This window comes from Pristiophorus japonicus, chromosome 11, assembly GCF_044704955.1.
Source record: "Pristiophorus japonicus isolate sPriJap1 chromosome 11, sPriJap1.hap1, whole genome shotgun sequence".
Classification (NCBI taxonomy): domain Eukaryota; kingdom Metazoa; phylum Chordata; class Chondrichthyes; family Pristiophoridae; genus Pristiophorus; species Pristiophorus japonicus.
The window spans coordinates 200,331,473-200,352,914 of NC_091987.1; positions in this window are offsets into that span (position 1 = coordinate 200,331,473).

The following is a 21,442-nucleotide window of genomic DNA, read 5'->3' on the forward strand; positions in this document are numbered from 1 at the left end:
GTATTAGAACAATGCAGCACTCAGACCACTGCGAACACAGCACATTTGGGAGAAACACATGTTCCTGAAAAGGATGGATTAATCCTCAGTGAGCAGGATAGAAGCACAAGTAGTTTTCGTACGAGACTTGCAATAAGCACCAGATAGGTTGGGATGGGGAAGACCCTTGAGCTCAATTGATCACGTATTTTCTGGATACCAATGACAACATATTTTTCATTACAGCTTTAATACCCATCTGAACCGCCACGCAGGGCCTCAGTTTGACATTCATGTTTCACTACGAAAGTGTCAGCGCGCATTATGTCCTGGTATGAGGCTGAAAGCCACAGCCTTTTGACCCAGAGGCGAAAGTTCCACCAACTGACTCATGTTCGGCTGACACAAGTGTGCTGGATGGTGGCCAAAGTCTTCACTCAACCTCAGTTTCCGAGGACACTCGGTCAAACAATCTTGTGAATGACTGAGCAAGCATGGTACTGGTAGAACTGAAGGACTTCATTGTACGGCAGCCTTTGCACTGAGGGATGTGACAGATTCTGAGCAATTTTGTCTGAGGTGTAGCATAAATCTGCTTCTCTAATTCCAACTTGATATCTTAGGGGTTAGAAAGCAGCCTCACTCACAGGAAAAAATGGCCTATTTTTTTTGATGGAATAGTTGCAATTATTAGTCATTTTGTGTTAGCTAAGTCTCCAACATAGGGGAGCAAGCCATTCACTTCAATAAGAACATCTTATGGGATTGGATTGAATTGTATATTTGATTGGTCGATCTTTTGAAGTTTAACAGATTTAAACTTTTTTGACATTTAATTAAATATTAATTCATACAATTTCTTAAATTGTAGCATTTCCTCTTATCACGATGTGGTTCAAGATCAGGAAATACTGCTAGCAATAATAATTATTTATGGTTAAAAATAATAAGTGAAATAGGTTGAAACATTAATACAAAAGCAAAATACTGCGGATGCTGGAATCTGAAATAAAAACAGAAAATGCTGGAAGTCTCAGCAGGTCAGGCAGCATCTGTGGAGAGGGAAGCAGAGTTAACGTTTCAGGTCGATGACCTTTCGTCAGAACTGGCAATAGTTCAAAATGTAACATAAGTGCTTCAGGAAAGAACAAAAGGGAAGGTCTGTGATAGGGTGGAAGGCAGGAGAGATTTGAGACGCAAAAAGGATGATGGGCCAAATTGAGATGGTAATGGCACAAGTTAGGAAACAAAAGATGAATCTAGATAGTGTGTGAATGGCGGAATAATTACCTGCTGCCGTGAGAAACAGAGAGAAACAAAATAAAAATAAAAAGTGGGGGGGGGGGGAGCATTAACCTTTCACCTCTGGAACCTGGTTTCAAATCCAGCACAGAGTGGTGGACTGAGTGTCTGCTGACTAGGGAGATCGTGTGTGTAATATGTTTGGGTAGTTTTAAAACAGTGGCCAATGGGCATAGGCCCACAGCATTCCAAGTTGGCATTAATAGGCACAAAGTTAGCAATCTAACTCAGAACAATAAGGGAATCAAAGGTTATGGGGAACGGGCAGGGAAGTGGAGTTGCGGCCAAGATCAGACCAGCCATGATCTTATTGAATGGCAGAGCAGGCTCGAGGGGCCAAATGGCCTACTCCTGCTCCTATTTCTTATGTTATGTTCTTATGTTAGGCCATATGATTGGTTGGGATAGGAAATATGAGGGGCTACACGTTTGGTTGGGGCTTTGGCAAATTTTGGGGCCAAACTGAGAGGAACTTTACAATCGTGCTACACCTCAACTACACAAGCATAGAATTAACACAAAGAAAAAAGGTGGAAGAAGATTAAATGTAAAACGTGTTAATAGTCAGTTGGGAAGTTTGCTGCGGCTGGATGTTTGGTTAATCAGAAATGGGAAATCCAGTATCTTGCTGTCCAGCTTGACACTGAAAGCTGACTCTCAAAGACTCAGCATTGTATGTAGCAAGTCCCTAATGGCAATAAAGTTTTCCTGTGTGTCATGTATGTAACCACAATGTAATACCACTGTTTTACTGTATACGCTCAACCTAGATGCACACCTTGACCACAAGGGGTGAACTTGTGGGAGACACTCCTTACCTGATCACACAGGTATAAAAAGAGAGGTCGCACGCAGGGTCCCGGTCTTTGGAGTCCTGTAAGTAAAGAGTTAAGGTCACAGAGTGACCTTGTCCCCAGAATGTGCCTCGTGTGGTTTCATACTGTAGAGTAAGGACTTTACACTGTGAAGTACCCCAAAGAGCAGCAAACCTCTCCACAGGGAACACGGGGGTGATATGTGCAATGTATACACCTGAGTTTGCTGACAGGTTTGTAGAGCTGTTGCCCTGGAGATGAAGCACGCAGTGGCCATCGGTATGCTCGTGGCCTTCCATGAGAGGTGGGCACCTGAAGGACTGGAGTGCATCATCACCCCTGGCAACCAAATTTTAATTTAATCTGTTTAATGTCTGAAGTTTAATTTGTTCATTTGTCGGTTTTGGTGCCCCTTTAATAAGGGGGCATTTGATTTGCAGGTTCAACTGAAATAATTGTAGAACTGTTGCATTGTGAGTGGCTGAACCAGTCATGTGATGTTCACAAGACTCAACAAAACCCCAGCCAGTTGGGGCGAGGTCATCCACGATGAGGTATGCAGTTGTGATCCTAGTGTGTTGTTAAACCTTGATTAATAAACTAACTAGTTCTTAATAGCAATGTGTTGCTATGAATCCTTAAGCAAAGAAGCAAATACATTGCAGAGGGTACAAATTAGAAGGCCTGTGTTCACTGTCGCTCCAATTTTAATTTCCTCCCACGTCTTGCTCATACTAATGAATACAGGCCTTTTAACAACCTCACCAAGAAGGTATGTCTTCATGTGTGTGCTTAGACAGTGAGTGCTGGCGGGCTGTTCAACCATGGGGAAGGGGGCAGAGAGCGCAGCTGAATCTGCTCGGCTGAATTTATTGTGTTAAATGGCTTGTGCTGTTCTCAACCCATCCTCAACTGGAATGCAAGTCTTGCCTGGGAAGTGGAGGAGTGGAATTTAGTCCAGTCAATTTAATTGTGCAGAATCTGAACAGTGTGCTTTAAAATGCCATACAGATGCATAAATAAACAGTCGAAGTTCATTATAAGCAGCCTTGTTATTACAAGCCTCCTGTTATAATAAACCATTTCCTTGTTCCCAATTGAAGTTCCATGTCATCCACAGAAAAGCTCAAAACCCCACAAGATGGACACCTGATAAAAGCACTGCTTCATCACAGCCCGCAAGTTAGTAATAATGAGCTTCGACCCTTAGACAGCTGACAGATCCTGAAATTATTATTTTTATCTTGCTGTTGTGTGTAGTTAGCTCTCACACTCCCAAGGCTGAAAATACTAATATCCCCAGTTAAAGTTTTTCAAAAATCGCGATTCATTTTCTTGCTGCAACATCAGCCCTGAGCTACTAAAAAACCATGCAAAGTACAATGGGTTAGAAATTAGTATGCATTGCACCTGTACTTTTGGGTGTAAAACAGAGTGTAACAATTTGACAGTGAGTTGGGGTGAGCCCAATCTGTGCAAGCGTAGCTCCCACTGCTAAATTCGTGAGTCCCTTTTTTCAGGCCCACTGGGCAGATACATTAGACCCCTTAAACATGTCAATTGGGGACCTAACACTTGTTAAAGTATCCCTTTTCTAAATTAACCAGCCAGGCATCAGACCGGAGTTGAAATGTTTGCTTTGTTGATGACAGAAAGTAATTGGAAATCTCAGTTGCTTTAAAACCTAACATCTCTGCATCACAAAGCACCAAATTAAATGGAAAATCAGACTTACCGCCTCCTGATAGCTCAGAGAATTCGCTAGGACCGACATGGGAGAGAAACCTGAGCTCTAAGTCAAGCAATATGCCAAGGCCCTGCAGCTCCTACCCCTGCCTGAGGTGACAGTCAGGCAGGTTAACGGAGTTAGATCAAGTAGGTGCTGAAGAGGATGGTTTTGGTTTGGTTGATATTAAGCTGGAGGAAATTGTGCCTTGTCTAGGTCTTGGGTGTCAGACTGCTAGTTGGAGCATTTCGCGATGGCATTTGAATGGATGGAGCAGGCAGAGAAGCAGAGCTGCGTATTGTCATTCTCTACCTGAAGCTGATCACATGCTTCTAGATGATATTGCCAAAGAGTAACACATCAATGTTGACGAGGAGAGGACAAAGGATGGACCAAGGAAGGAGCCTGGTGTACACTGACTGTGGAGGCAGAGGGGGCAATGTAATGACGGTATTGTGACTGACATAAACAAAACCAGCAGCCTAGGGAGGAAGAGGAAGAAATGGTCAACTGTGTCAAAGGCAACGGAGAGCTCAAGAAGGATGAGGAGACAAAGAACTAATACCCTGATCACACAGGTGGTCATTTGTGACTGTGATCTGTGCCGCGGGTGGATAGGAAGCCAGACTGGAGGATCGCAAACCGGAGGGAAGAGATAAAGCGTCAGTGCAAGGTAACAATACAATCCAGGACTTAGGATAGAAAGAAAAGTATGGATGAAGGGTGGTAATTGGAGAGAATGGAAGTTCTGAGGATAAGCTAGTTTAGGAGAGAGATGATAACAGGGGTGTTGAAGGATATTACTTCAAACATGATTACTTGATTTAATACATATGGACCGGTATATTTTATTAAATATACCACTCTTGATATATCAGCAATGCTATTATAGGTTAGCATCCCAAATCCAGAACCCTCAGGACCGAGGCCGTTCCGGATTTTGCGTTTTGCCTGATTTTGGAACGTTTTTCTGACGTCACGAATCCGGAAACACCCGAGCCCAGGTTTGCGTATTTCCAGATTTCGGAATGTCAGAAAGGCTGGGGGGGGGGGGGGTGGGGGAGGGGGGAAGGGGTGCTCGTTGATGAGCTGTTCGGACCGCCGGGTGGGGCCCCGCCACCGTGGAAGTGTTCGCACGGGGCCCCACCGCCGAGATGTTCGCACGGGGCCCCGACGCCGAGATGTTCGCACGGGGCCCCACCGCCGAGATGTTCGCACGGGGCCCCACCGCCGAGATGTTCGCACGGGGCCCCACCACCGAGATGTTCGCACGGGGCCCCACCGCCGAGATGTTCGCACGGGGCCCCACCGCCGAGATGTTCGCACGGGGCCCCACCGCCGAGATGTTCGCACGGGGCCCCGCCGCCGAGATGTTCGCACGGGGCCCCGCCGCCGAGATGTTCGCACGGGGCCCCGCCGCCGAGATGTTCGCACGGGGCCCCACCGCCGAGATGTTCGCACGGGGCCCCGCCGCCGAGATGTTCGCACAGGGCCCCGACGCCGAGGACCTGATCGAGCGGGGCCCCGCCACAATGGAGAAGTTCCTTGTCTGGTTCGAGGTAGGTGGGGTCAGGCAGCCGAAGTAAAGGGAGGGAGGGGGGCCGGGGCGAGATCGGGTCGCGTGAAATTGGACCGGGTGAAGTCGGGGTGAAATTGGGGCGGGTGAAGTCGGGGTGAAATCGGGGCGGGTGAAATCGGGGCGGGTGAAATCGGGGCGGGTGAAGTCGGGGTGAAATCGGGGCGGGTGAAGTCGGGGTGAAATCGGGGCGGGTGAAGTCGGGGTGAAATCGGGGCGGGTGAAGTCGGGGTGAAATCGGGGCGGGTGAAGTCGGGGTGAAATCGGGGCGGGTGAAATCGGGGCGGGTGAAATCGGGGCGGGTGAAGTCGGGGTGAAATCGGGGCGGGTGAAGTCGGGGCGGGTGAAATCGGGGCGGGTGAAGTCAGGGTGAAGTCAGGGTGAAATTGGGGCGGGTGAAATCGGGGTGAAATTGGGGCGGGTGAAATCGGGGTGAAATTGGGGCGGGTGAAGTCAGGGTGAAATTGGGGCGGGTGAAGTCAGGGTGAAATCGGGGTGAAATCGGGCCGGGTGAAGTCGGGGTGAAATCGGGGCGGGTGAAGTCAGGGTGAAATTGGGGCGGGTGAAATCGGGGTGAAATTGGGGCGGGTGAAATCGGGGTGAAATCGGGCCGGGTGAAATCGGGGTGAAATCGGGCCGGGTGAAGTCAGGGTGAAATTGGGGCGGGTGAAATCGGGGTGAAATTGGGGCGGGTGAAATCGGGGCGGGCGAAGTCGGTTAGCCGAGGCGGGGGAGTCCGGATACCGGAACATTTTCTGGTTTCCAGATGACCCCGCCACGGATCGACTGGTGTCCAGATTCCGGAACATTCTGGATTCCGGAACTCCGGATTTTGGAGGTCAAACCTGTACTGCAATATTAAGGAACCCTTCAATATTAGAATATTAGAGATGAATTTTTTTTTAACTGTCCAGTCTGGTGTAAACTGCATATGTTGGTGCTCTAAGAGTTAATAAAAAACAAAATATTCCCTTTATCCAGTTGTTCGGAAATGAATTGAATTGAAATCCTAAGTGATTGAATTTAACTGCTGGGTGGTTCCAATAACAGGGTGTCCATTAAATGGCCTGTCGGGTATATTTTTACAAAACCAAAACAGGATCATTCTCAAGCTGAACTAATGGACAGAGATGTGTGCTTACTAAAGAGTTTAACAATTGATGAAATCAGGAAAGAAAATATTATTTTAAGAACCTGATTAAATTCAAATAAATAGTGTCTGAAATGTCACGATATGATATCTGAAACAGCCAGCCCCTTGCTGTTGGAACATTGTGTAAGACACAACTCTGACATCCATGTGCTCAATGACTAACTGCTTACAGGTCTACCAGTAACTGAGCTCTTCCTTGAGGAGAAAGATTGGAAAACAAAATAGATTGCAGTCTTGTTTATGGATCAATGATTATGGCAGCTTAAGGGTGTTAATCATTTTGACAAATGCACAAAGGTTGCTTTCCTAATTGAACACCTGGTATCGTCCAGTTATTAAAGCCAAGATTGGGTTCAGGTCTGGATTCAGTTGGCCATTACACTATTTTCTGTTTTCAAACATTTCTTATTCAGCTTGGTCTCTCTTTCCTACGCTACATAGACAGCTGAAAGGTAATGTCGCCATTTGTAGATCACCCCTTATTTCCAATGTCAAATTTAGCCTGCTTATAATGGGCCCAAATTTCCCCAGGATTGCTCCATTTTTTTTGGAGCAACTTGATTTTTCTGGAGTATCTTTTTAGTTGCAATTCTGGCCATTTAATTTGCGCCAGTGTAAGTGAGTTAGTTAGGATTTTTTTTTGTTTCGTTTTTTTTTCAAAAGGGGGCGTTACCAGCCACTTACGCCTGTTTTGGCCATTTAAGCAAGTTTAGCCAGCTAAAAGTTACTCCAAACTAACTTAGACCAGCGTAAGTGGGCACTCTTGTATGTCTAGAAAAACCTTGTAGTGACTTAAGAATCCAGCGCAGGTTGTCATAGATAGGCGGGGGGAGGGGCTGTTAAAAGTAAATGTGGAGCGCAGAGAAACCCAAGTCAAAAAACAAAAAGGGCCACATTACAGCAAAATTCTAAAGGGGCAAAGTATGTTAAAAAGACAAGCCTGAAGGCTCTGTGCCTCAATGCGAGGAGTATTCGGAATAAGGTGGACGAATTAACTGCGCAGATAATTGGCATCATGGGGACATGGCTCCAGGGTGACCAAGGCTGGGAACTCAACATCCAGGGATATTCAACATTTAGCAAGGATAGACAAAAAGGAAAAGGAGGCGAGGTGGCGTTGCTGGTTAAAGAGGAAATTAATGCAATAGTAAGGAGGGACATTAGCCTGGATGATGTGGAATCGGTATGGGTGGAGCTGCGGAATTCAAAAGGTCAGAAAATGCTGGTGGGAGTTGTGTACAGATCACCAAACAGTAGTAGTGAGGTTGGGGACAGCATCAAACAAGAAATAAGGGATGTGTGCAATAAAGCTACAGCAGTAATCATGGGTGACTTTAATCTAAATATTGATTGGGCTAACCAAACTGGTAGCAATGTGGTGGAGGAGGATTTCCTGGAGTGTATTCGGTTTTCTAGACCAATATGTCGAGGAACCAACTAGAGAACTGGCCATCCTAGACTGGGTGATGTGTAATGAGAAGGGACAATTAGCAATCTTGTTGTGCGAGGTCCCTTGAGGAAGAGTGACCATAATATGGTAGAATTCTTTATTAAGATGTAGAGTGACACAGTTAATTCAGAAACTAGGGTCCTGAACTTAAGGAAAGGTAACTTCAACGGTATGAGGCGTGAATTGGCTAGAATAGACTGGCAAATGATACTTAAAGGGTTGATGGTGGATAGGCTATGGCAAACATTTAAAGATCACATGGATGAACTTCAACAATTGCACATCACTGTCTGGAGTAAAAATAAAACGGGGAAGGTGGCTCAACCATGGCCAACAAGAGCAATTACGGATAGTGTTAAATCCAAGGAAGAGGCATATAAATTGGCCAGAAAAAGTAGCAAACCTGAGGACTGGGAGAAATTTAGAATTCAGCAGAGGAGGACTAAGGGTTTAATTAAGAGGAGGAAAATAGAGTACGAGAGGAAGCTTGCCGGGAACATAAAAACTGACTGCAAAAGCTTCTATAGATATGTGAAGAGAAAAAGATTAGTGAAGACAAATGTAGGTCCCTTGCAGTTGGATTCAGGTGAAGTTATAATGGGGAACAAAGAAATGGCAGACCAATTGAACAAATACTTTGGTTCTGTCTTCACAAAGGAAGACACAAATAACCTTCCGGAGATACTAGGGGACTGAGGGTCTAGTGAGAAGGAGGAACTGAAGGATATCCTTATTAGGTGGGAAATTGTGTGAGGGAAATTGATGGGATTGAAGGCCAATAAATCCCAAGGGCCTGATGGTCTGCATCCCAGAGTTCTTAAGGAAGTGCCCCTAGAAATAGTGGATGCATTAGTGATCATTTTCCAACAGTCTATCGACTCTGGATCAGTTCCTATGAACTGGAGGGTTGCTAATGTAACACCACTTTTTAAAAAAGGAGGGAGAGAGAAAACAGATAATTATATACCGGTTAGCCTGACATCAGTAGTGCGGAAAATGTTGGAATCAATCATTAAGGATGAAATAGCAGTGCATTTGGAAAGCAGTGACAGGATCGGTCCAAGTCAGCATGGATTTGTGAAAGGGAAATCATGCTTGACGAATCTTCTGGAGTTTTTTGAGGATGTAACTAGCAGAGTGGACAAGGGAGAACCAGTGGATGTGGTGTATTTGGACTTTCAAAAGGTTTTTGAACTTTCAAAAGGCTTTTGACAAAGTCCCACACAAGAGATTAGTGTGCAAAATAAAAGCACATGGTATTAGGGGTAATGTACTGATGTAGATAGAGAACTGGTTGGCAAATAGGAGACAGAGAGTCGGGATAAATGGGTTCTTTTCAGAATGGCAGGCAGTGACTAGTGGAGTACCACAGGGCTCAGTGCTGGGACACCAGCTCTTTACAATACACATTAATGATTTAGATGAAGGAATTGAGTGTAAGTTTGCAGATGACACTAAACTGGGTGGAGGTGTGAGCTGTGAGGAGGATGCTGAGAGGTTGCAGGGTGACTTGGACAGGTTAGGTGAGTGGGCAAATGCATGGCAGATGCAGTATAATGTGGATAAATGTGAGGTGGCAAAAACACGAAGGCAGAATATTATCTGAATGGTGGCAGATTAGGAAAAGGGGCGGTGCAACGAGACGTGGTGTCATGGTTCATCAGTCATTGAAAGTTGGCATGCAGGTAAGCAGGCGGTGAAGATGGCAAATGGTATGTTGGCCTTCATAGCTAGGGGATTTGAGTATAGGAGCAGGGAGGTCTTACTGTAGTTGTCCAGGGCCTTGGTGAGACCTTACCTGGAATATTGTGTTCAGTTTTGGTCTGCTAATCTGAGGAAGGCCATTCTTGCTATTGAGGGAGTGCAGCGAAGGTTCACCAGACTAATTCCAAGGATGGTTGGACTGACACATGAGGAGAGATTGGATCAACTGGGCCTTTATATACTGGGGTTTAGAAGGATGAGAGGGGATATCATAGAAACGTATAAGATTCTGACGGGACTGGACAGGTTAGATGCGGGAAGAATATTCCCGATGTTGGGGAAGTCCAGAACCAGGGACACAGTCTTAGGATAAGGTGTAGGCCATTTAGGACTGAGATGAGGAGAAACTTCTTCACTCAGAGAGTTGTTAACCTGTGGAATTCCCTGCCACAGAGAGTTGTTGATGCCAGTTCATTGGATATATCCAAGAGGGAGTTATATATGGCCCTTACGGCTAAAGGGATCAAGGGGTATGGAGAGAAAGCAGGAAAGGGGTACTGAGGGAATGATTAGCCATGACCTTATTGAACGGTGGTGCAGGCTCGAAGGGCCAAATGGCCTACTCCTGCACCTATTTTCTATGTTTCTATGAAAAGCACCATCACAACATTAAAGAAGCATAAATACATTTAAAGCACCAAGCACTAAACAAAGCACACAAAGTAATAAGCAATTAATTAACAAATAAAAAATAGAAGGAACCCTGCACCTAAAGCACCAAGACCAAAGTAATAAGCAATCAATCAGTAAATAACAAAAAAAATAGAAATCCTACCTTAGGGAATGCAGCAGGCTGCCGATGAGGGAGCCCATTCGGCCAGGGCTAGGGACGGCGTGCTTCGGGCCCCTCCCACACAGCCTGCAGCGTGCACTCACAGATTCGGCCTTCCAGGAGCTACTGCACATGCGTGGACTCTAGCACGGATGTGCAAAGGTCCCGGCACTGTTTTCAGTGCCGGACTTGGCTCCACCCACAATCCACTGGGCCATGCTACGCTATCGCCAAGGAGAGGCTGGGGAGCGTCCAGAATCGGAAGGAAGATTTGTGGCGCGCTAGGAGGCAGACAAAAGCGGCGCATCTCGGGTGAGGGCGCCAGAAAAAGGGGTTGGGGAAATTTGAGCCCATAATGTTACAATTGTAATGAGATAATGTATAGCGCCCTCTAGCTAGGAAGTATCAATATACTGTATAACACCCTCTAGCTAGGAGGTATCGATATAATATATAGCGCCCTCTAGCTAGGAGGTATCGATATAATGTATAGCGCCCTCTAGCTAGGAGGTATCGATATAATGTATAGCGCCCTCTAGCTAGGAGGTATCGATATAATGTATAGCGCCCTCTAGCTCGGAGGTATAGGGAGCTGTATTGAGAGCGAGGGTCAGTGAAGGAACGCCATTTTAAAGCTCCACATGGCTGTCTGAGATCTCCCAAATCAATAAAGTTAAGTTGAACTAAGAGTGTTCAAGAGACCATAAAATACAACAATCAAGCTGAAAAAGAAAGCTGGTATGTAATGTTAATTGGGCTCCATATAAGTATTATACTTCGCCTGATGAAAGTTCAAGGAACATATGACTGAATTATATCAATTAGACTTTGGTCTTTCAAGACCTGGTTATTAGTATTTTGTGCTCTTCATTGAGATATGCAATTGTGTGGTCCCAACCGTATTTCCGATATTTTACAATTACTGGCATGTATGTGCTGAGAATGACCACATGCAGTACAATTGCACTTCTCCATCAGACGCAACAGAGATTTACTAATTAACAAAATATGTTTTTCTTCAAAGTGGCCCAATTAAACTGAGTCACATGCTAGGCTCTTGACTGATACTGTCCAGTGAAGCCACTTCATCAAAGTGCATGTAATCCTTTTCTTGAATAAAAGGAGAAAATGCTGGAAATCCCAGCAGGTCAGGCAGCATCTGGTGGAAAGGAAGCAGAGTTAACGTTTCGGGTCGGTGACCCTTCGTCAGAACTTTTCGCTTTAGTAATCCTTTTCTTTTTTAGGTCAGTACTCTATTCCAGTATCTTCAAACCGCGTATTTACATAGAAGTATTTGTTGAGATAATATAATTTTCAGTGTAGTGGTGAAAGGTTGTTTTTCAGACTGGAGGGAAATATACAGTGGTGTCCCTCAGGATTACTGTTCTTTTAGATATATATTAACTTGGGTATACAGGGCATAATTTGAAAGTTTGCAGATGACAGGAAACTTGAAAATATAGTCAGCAGTGAGGAGGATAGCAACAGGTTTCAGGAGGACATAGACAGACTGGTGAAATGACAGATGTGGCACATGTAATTTACCAGAGAAGTACAAAGTAATGACTTTTGATAGGAAAAATGAGGAGAGGCAATATAAACTAAATGGTACAATTTTATAGGGAGTGCAGGAACAGAGAGACCTAGGGGTGTACGTACAGAAATCTTTGAAGGTGGCAGAACAAGTTGAGAAGCCTGTTAAAAAGGCATATGGGATCCTTGGCTTTATAAACAGACAAATAACATACAAAAGCAAGGAAGTTATGCTCAACTTTCCAAAATCACTGGTTAGGCCCCAGCTGGAGTATTGTGTCCAATACTGGGCAGCAGACTTTAGGAATGCTGTCAAGGTTTTAAAGAGGACGCAGTGGAGATTTAAGAAAGAAAAGACTTGGATTTATATAGTGCCTTTCATGATCAGCGGATGTCTCAAAATGCTTTACAGCCAATGAAGTACTTTTGGTGTGTACTCTAGAATGGTACCAGGGCTGCGATACTTTAGATACATGGAGAGACTAGAACAGTTGGGGTGGTTCTCCTTAGAGTAGAGAAGTTTAAGGAAAGATTTAATAGAGATGTTCAAAATCATGATGGATTTTGATTGCGTAAGTAAGGTGAAACTGTTATGTATGTAAACCTGTAATTACCATGTCTAACCACCAGAGGGCTTATCCGCTGGAGTCCCAAGGGATCCCACAATCCCTTGGGAGCACCTGTATATAAGGAGGCCTCACAGGCTGGAGAGGCACTCTGAGATCTGTAATAAAGGACTACAGTCACACTTACTTTGAGCTGCAGTATCTTGTCTGACTCTTTATCCAAGACTTAACAGAAACTGTTCCCAGCGGTAGGAAAGCCAGTAACCAGAGAACACAGATTTAATGTCATTGGCAAAAGAACCAGAAACGAGATGAGGAGAATTTTTTTACGCAGCGAGTGGTTAGGATCAGAAATACACTGCCTAAAAGGGTGGAGGAAGCAGATTCAAAAGCAACTTTCAAAAAGGAATGGGACATATACTTAAACAGGAAAAATTTGCAGGGATATGGGTAAAGGGAATGGGAATGGGACTAATTGAACAGCTCTTTTAAAGAGCCGTCGCAGGCAGGCTAGACTGAATGCCCTCCTTCTGTGCTGTATCATTCTGTGATTCTACCTACTAGATCCACCACCATTATATCCACCTTTCTCAATCCTAACACGTTGCAAAGGTCAGCATACAAAGATTAATCTCAGGATTTGTGAACCGTAACTCTTTTATAATTCATAAATAAAATTGTCATAATCTGCATACTTAGGGGTCCTTGTTGCCATTTTAAACAGCATGAGAGAAAAACATGTTTCTGCTAAAGCCAACAAAACTTATCAGTTTTAGATATGTGATTTGTTAGAATGGTATTTCATTAGTGCCAATATAATAAATAAATTGCTTCACATTTCTCAAACAGATAATAAGCCGCTTAACAATATAAAGGTCAATAAAGTTCAATCATTTAGATGTTGAGTGTACAGTTATTGGAGATAATATTTGAATGCCATTTGAGGAAAGGCTGATTTACCCTCAAGACCTTTCAAGTGATGGTAACCTTTGTTATTTAGCAACCGGAGCACAATTTTGGTGCTGATAAACTACCACCCAGTTTGCAAAAACGTCATGATGCCTCGGTCTACATGATCGAAAGTGTCAACAACATCCGAGCCGCAAGATAGAACTGGCAAGAAGTTCAGAACAAGCAACATGACTTAAAGAACAGCATAAGGGTAAGGAATGAATATTGCTGCACAGTACTAACACAGCACCTGTATAGTATATACATGAGAGAAAGCAATTATCCTAAATGATATAAACAAATAATGCTGGACTGACAGAGAAATGTTAGCAAGTATGTATCATTTGAAGTATTAGAAGTGAAAATAACATGCTATACACATTGTGATGTATTCCCTGATGGAAAAGACAATGTAGTGCAGCAAAGAAATCACCATTTATTAATCCCCGTTGCTGTTGTCTTGAAGGAAAATCTATTTTAAACATCCCTGCCAACAAGAAGAACTTTAATACAAAAGAGAACTTTTAATGATGGCTAAACCACATTAAAATGCAAGTTGAGAACAGGAATATGGAGGGCCATTTTTAACAGATATTACTCAGACAAAAGAAGGAGTTGTAGCCAAGGACAAATCTGGAGTTGCTATGGAACCAGCGGAACCGAGCAGCACTGTCTTGAGATAAGACCTTCATTAAGCTGCAACAAGTGACACACATGATGAAGTAACCCCACTAACCTTTGAGCCAACAAGGGAACAACAAGGGGGAAAGCCATAAGCATTGTTGGATCATCTTGCGTGATTCTTCCCACTGCTGCAATAGAAGCACCGGGTTAGAACTCTAAGATGCAGCATCAGTAGCAGTTCTTTGCCATCATGTAGCCTGGCATAAGTGACAGTAGGTGGCATCTCTAAGCACTGACCACCTGTGGCAGACGTAGTTATAGATGGCTTTCTATATTCCTTGCAGCTTTGCCGTTGGTTATACAGCTACTCACCGGTTCTACTTCTTGAAGCACTTAATTGTAGGCACATGAACAATATGAAAAACATCATGTCACACAAGAGCCAAACACATTGAATACATATCTCAGACATGCATCGCTAACATTGCACAATATTATTAATTCCCTTTTTATTATATCTTGCACTCTTATGTTTTGTTGCGCACAACATTTGTCCAAAAGCCAACAAAGCTTTTGCAGGATGGAAAAAATAAATTGGGTTGGCACATATTAGTTCCATGTAAATATGTACAAAAAAATAGGAATATTCAATTGAAAAGCCTACTGGAAATTATGGGCAATGAACTCTTTTGTATCTACAATGGCTGAACTACTGTTGATCCTTTCTGAGGTGTATGCTGTGGAGTGCTTGGTGACACAGGGCACCTCCATAAAGGAATATTAACTGCCAAAATAGCGACCCGTGAATGTCCTCCATGGGTGCCTATAATGCCTCTGTGCCACAAATGTTGACAGCAGTGTCAACGTTCACTGCCACTGACAGTGCATTACAAATGGTTTGCTGTCGTTACAGGTCTTTGTGAACCACACTTCAGTGACAGCCCCTCTGATGAATATGAGCCTTATCATTCACTGTTCCTTTACCATGCCTAGAAAAGATGAATCTGTGGTGGTACAGCCAATGTCTCCTGCAAGGCATGCTCTTCCTGCACTCTCTACAGTCCTAGGCTAAACACTCTTCAAACTCCACCATGAGATACCCATCAATGATGTTACGTTCATACTCTTTCATACTGTCCAATATTTATCCCTCAATTAACATTACAAAAAAAATGGATTATCTGGTCATTATCACATTGTTGTTTGTGGGAGCTTGCTGGGGGCAAATTGGCTGCTGCATTTCCCACATTACAACAGTGAGTACACGCCAAAGGTACTTCATTGGCTGTAAAGCGCTTTGAGATGTCCAGTGGTCATGAAAGGTGCTATATAAATCCATATCTTTCTTTCTTTCTTGGGAAGAAAACTCCTCTGTTCCATTCATCAATGTGGTGAAATTTAAAAAATATTCACCATCATTAAACTCATTAATATCAGGTTTGATCTGGAGTAAAATTTATTTTTATTCGTTACGGGATGTGGATGTCGTTGGCAAGGCCAGATATATTGCGCTTTTCCAATTGCCCTTGAGAAGGTGGTGGTGAGTCATCTTCTTGAACCGCTGCAGTGCGTGTGGTGAAGGTACTCTCATTGTGATGTTGGGGAGGGAGTTTCAAGATTTTGACCCAGTGACAATGAAGGAGGGGTGGTATATTTCCAAGTCAGGATGATGTGTAACAATGGAGGGAAACTTGCAGGTGGTGGTGCTCCCAGGAACCTACTACCCGTTTCCTTCTAGGTGGTAGAGGTCACGGGTTTGAGAGGTGCTGCCGAAGATAAATGTCGATGTCAAATGCTGCAAAGCTTTATCATTAATGACCTTTAAGATGACCTTCAACTGGTAACATTTCTGGGCTGTATTTTTGGCCTTGATATTTTTGGGGCTATAATGGCGGAGGGGCAGGAAAGTTAGAACCCAGGAATAGTTTGCGGCTCAGTAGGTAAGGTTTGGGCAGCTGGGCCCTGCGTCAGGAGGCGCAGCACTAAGGGAGGCGTTGTACACCTCCCGGCGCCAGGATGGGAAACTCCCGAGCTAAAGAGCCGGGCTGGGAGTGCTCCGAGAGACGTCTGGGGGGAGGTGGGGAGGAGGTGGAGGGAACTAAAAAAAAAGACACACAGAAACATTCCCAAAACATTACTCACGCCACCACAACACAAATCGCCAAAAAATTAAAAACAAAAAACAATCACATTTACCTTAGGAGTCCATCACTTACCGCTTCGCCAACGGGAGGGTTGGGCCGCCCTGATTTCCCAGGCGGTCGGTGAAAGGCATGCTTCGGGCCGGACGGGTCAGGCAGGAGTTCAAACCCGCGCCGGTGTCGCAACCAGGGGCGTGCAGCTCTTCCGGCAATGCTGCTTCGCGCCGCCCGTTAAACCAGACCAGAGGATTGCTGTGGGGCGCTGGAGGCTTTCGGCCGGCCAAAACACCTCACCACCGCCATTGCCACCGCTCCAGGGTGAAAAATGGTGTGCAGAAGATCCGAAAATCCATTCCATTAATAAATCATGTCTAACTAATGTCATTAAAGACAGGAATGCCAACTCCAACAGCTAATGTGCTGTAAAATGAGTTTGGTTCATCCAATCTCTGATCAGAATACTGGTATATATCTATTTCCTAGTTTCTTCTCTTATCTCTATCTCTCTTGTATTCTTTCTCTCTTTATTTCCCTTCAATTTGTTTGCTTGCTCTCATTCCAGTTCAAAGTCTCGCTGTAGTGAAACTGGTCATAAAACAGGACATTAAGCAGAAGCACAGCAAGTGGGTGACCAGTGAGTTTGGTAAAGGATAAGTAATATATTCACACCCCATAAAGTAATCACCACCCAGGTAAATGAAACATTGTTACTAAATTGGGTAGGGCTCGTTTCAGAGGTCAAAACACTTATCAAGCATGATAGACTAAAATGACACTCTTGTGCCAAAAATTCCAATTCAGGAAAAGGCACGAGATCATGAATGTTTAAGCACTGTACCACACAGTCGGGAAAGGCCAAAACGGAGATGAATACATATTAACTAGCAGAGCAAGTGCACAATATTGCTTGTACATAGAATTCACTTCAAAAGTTTTGGCATAACCATACCCAACTAACTAGCATTCATTTGGATTTGAAGTAAGGGTTTTGAAGAATCTCTTTGATTTAAAAAAAAAGTTTTAAAATGCAAAAATAAACCTTTGCTTGCCACAAATGTAATGTGTGACTTATTATAATCAATGCTAAGTCATTGACCTATTACGTCAAAGATGTGTGTGTGAATTAGAGAAGCTAATGAATTCAAGGTAATGAATTCAAGACAATGAAACTGTGCCATATAATTCTTTGTACCATTTGACATCAATGTGAAAAACAGATGTCATGTTGTGCAGAGAGGTTTGCAGCACCTTAGAGTTATATGACTCAGGATATTTCAACACATATTGCTTGAACCAAACTGATACTTTGGGGAGGCTTAAGAGGAATTTTTCAAGCATGGTACATGGAAACCTTTTCCACAAGTGGCCATTAGAGCCAAATAAATCACAACATTTAATGTGAAATTAGATAAATACACTGAAAGAGAAAATATTAAATGTTACAAGGAAAGAGTTGAGAGATGAAATGACAGTCAATACCTCTGATGAGAGAGCTCGCACTGACATAGATGATAGACTGAATGGCCTCTTTCTGGACCAACATTTCTCTGATTATCCTTTTACAGCAGCAGTATTCCTATATTTTAATGAGACTTTTTTCAAACACTACGATTTGTGCCGTACGCTGTCATCTCTGCTTGCTTTTCCCTATGAACATCAAGAAAAAAATACAGGAACAATTAAATGGTTTCCATACCTTCCTTGTTGTACTCCTTGTAGATTTGTTTGGTCGCATTAAAGTGAATATAGGATAAAATTAACATGAAATATTAATAGAACACGATTTTGCTGGTTTATGTCACCTTGCTTTTTTCAGATTCCTTCTTTCACTTGTCTGCTTCTTTATTGTTTATAGGTGTGTTTAATGTATTTTTTTCTTTCCATTACTATCTCTTCATGTTCAATTTCTCTTTGCTTTCTCTTCCTTCCCATCCCACTCCCTTCACAATCATTCCTGGTTGTCACCACACCCCCTAGCTCAGTCCGTGTGGTATGCATTCCCCAGCGTCGAAGCACTGACCACACTCGACCAGCTCCGCTGGGCGGGCCACATTGTCCGCATGCGCGACACAAGACTCCCAAAGCAAGCGCTCTACTCGGAACTCCTACACGGCAAGCGAGCCCAAGGTGGGCAGAGGAAATGTTTCAAGGACACCCTCAAAGCCTCCTTGATAAAATGCAACATCCCCACCGACACCTGGGAGTCCCTGGTCAAAGACCACCCTAAGTGGAGGAAGTGCATCCGGGAGGACGCTCAGCACCTCAAGTCTCATCGCCGAGGGCATGCAGAAACCAAGCGTAGACAGCGGAAGGAGCGTGCGGCAAACCAGTCCATCCTTTTCTTCAACGACTGTCTGACCCACCTGTGACAGAGACTGTAATTCCCATATTGGATTGTTCAGTCACCTAAGAACTCATTTTTAGAGTGGAAGCAAGTCTTTCTCGATCTCGAGGGACTGCCTATGATGATGATGATGATGATGATCTCTGCAAACACTGGCTCAATCCCTTTTCCTATAAGGTAGCACAGCATGATTCTCCAATACAGCACTCCCTGTGCTATTTTGTATTGTGGGTACAGTAGCAGCCATTACCAAGATTGACAATGCTTAAATTCATTGTTGTGCCCAGAGCAATTTGGGCCCACCTCCCCAGACAAATTTAGGCCCAATAAACCAGGTCTAAGGCCTTTGAGGTCAATCTTAGTGATGTGTGTTCACATCATTATACTTTGAGTACAAATAATAATGTACAAATATTCAAATTGCTGAATACTTTAGCAAAAACAACTTCAGCAAAAACAAACAGGTACAATATATTTATAGAACATGTTAGGGAGTGTAACTTCTAACTCAGCTACTACAGAGAACTAGAGAATAAGTGGAACTAATCAATCAGCAAATAAATGGTGAGTTATCTGGCTGCAATCACCCATAGTCCGCAGATGTAACTTAAAAAGGTTACATTGTGCGTAGTTAATTTATTACTATCCCACAATCCCCTCCACTTAGCATTATACTTCTGCCTCGACAAGTCTAACCTTATCAGTTGACAATTTAAATGTTTAACACTTAAGAGGAAAATGCTCAAGGCTAATTGTCTTTAGAAATCCAGACAGTCATCAATCATTATCTTCCAACCTTTTCTACTCTTTCACTGTTGATTCTACTTTATATTCATCAATACCCTTGAGATCACATGCCCTTATTACACCGTGCAATGGTTGAATCATTATATTTTCATTTCCTTCCCGGCCTTCGATGAGGCAATAAAAACCTTGTTTCTTTCAATTTCTCAAGACACGAGGATAGATGTCCCTCTTTGCTGCACCTGGGGAATGCTCGGCTTCCAGGCCTAGCAATGAGGAAATGGGTTGGGTCAGATCTCCACCCCAGCAACACCACCGTAGGATTTCCTGAGGTTCTCAAAACTGTTCACACTGGGCCTACATCCATGGTAAAAGCAAGCCCAGCATTGGGATACTATCTACTGTGGGAGTTACATAGAATATCCACCACAGAAACAGGCCATTCGGCCCAACCAGTCCAGTCCGGTATTTATGCTCCACTCGAGCCTCCTCCCATCTTTCCTCATCCAACTCTACCGGCATAACCCTCTATTTCCTTCTCCATCGTATGGAAGGAGGTGTTCCAGGAGCAGACTGAAGATCTAAGCTAGCATAAGATATCTTTATTCCCCGAACACAACTTTCATGCTTTTTGACTGAGGCTGGAGAAGCCTTAGAGCTGGTGGCCAGGAGAAAAGCTGTCTCTCCGGCCTGCAACTAATCTTTTCCCTGCCGCAGAGATCCCCCCAGTCCCAGATTCCAGCCAACGGCCATGCCAGGAAGCAGGCTTGTACCAGGATTGCCACCGGAGGAAGCGGCGGGGGTGGAAGGGGGGTGGAAATCATTTTCGGAAATCTTTTCTGCACCCTCTCTAAGGCCTTCAGATCCTTCCTAAAGTGCAGTGCCCAGAATTGAGCACGATACTCCAGTTGAGGCAAAACCAATGTTTTATACAGGTTCATCATAATATCCACATTTTGTACTCTATACCTCTATTCATGAAGCCCAGGATCCCATAAGCTTTTTTAACTACTTTCTCAACCTGCCCTGTCAACTTCAACGATTTCTGCACGTATACCCCTAGGTCTCTCTGTTCATGCACCCCCACCCCCCCTGCCCCCCTCTTTAAAATTGTACCCTTTCCTTTATATTTCCTCTCCTCATTCTTTCTGCCAAACTGTATCACTTCACTTCACACTTTTCTGCATTAAATTTCATCTGCCACGTGTCCGCCCATTCCACCAGCCTGTCTATGTCCTCTTGAAGTCTATCACTTTCCTCCTTACTGTTCACTATACTTCCAAGTTTTGAGTCATCTGCAAATTTTGAAAATGTGCTCTGTACTCCCACATCCAAGTCATTAATATATATCAAGAAAAGCAGTGGTCCTAAAACCAACCCTTGGGGTACACCACAATATACCTTCCTCCAGTCCGAAAAACAATCACCTAACTGCTTCACTTTGTAAAGGTAATGCTAGTCTGAGAGAATATTACTGGTTATAATACCAATAGTAGTCCTTACTACTAGGGGGATCAAGGGGTATGGTGAGAAAGCAGGAATGGGGTACTGAAGTTGTATGTTCAGCCATGAACTCATTGAATGGCGGTGCAGGCTCGAAGGGCCGAATGGCCTACTCCTGCACCTATTTTCTATGTTTCTATGTTTCTATCTCAGAAAGACTGACAAACACATCAACTACAAGAGCAAATTATATCATTAGAGCTGCTTTAACTGCTCTGTTTCTCCTACAGAAATATGTACTCTATTTGTCATCATCATCATCATAGACAGTCCCTCGAAACAAGGATGAATTGCTTCCACGCCAAAAAAAGGATGAGTTCACAGGTGTTTCGAATGAAGAACCTGAACTACATCCTGAAGGGTGGAAGATGCCTGTGCGTGGATTTTTTTAACGTGTGGTGGCCGTTGCACACCAGCCACCACATGGGCTTGACAGAGCTAGGTCTTGGTCCAGTGGCAAGGATTAACCAAGCCAACTGGAGACCTGGTCTGCTGCATG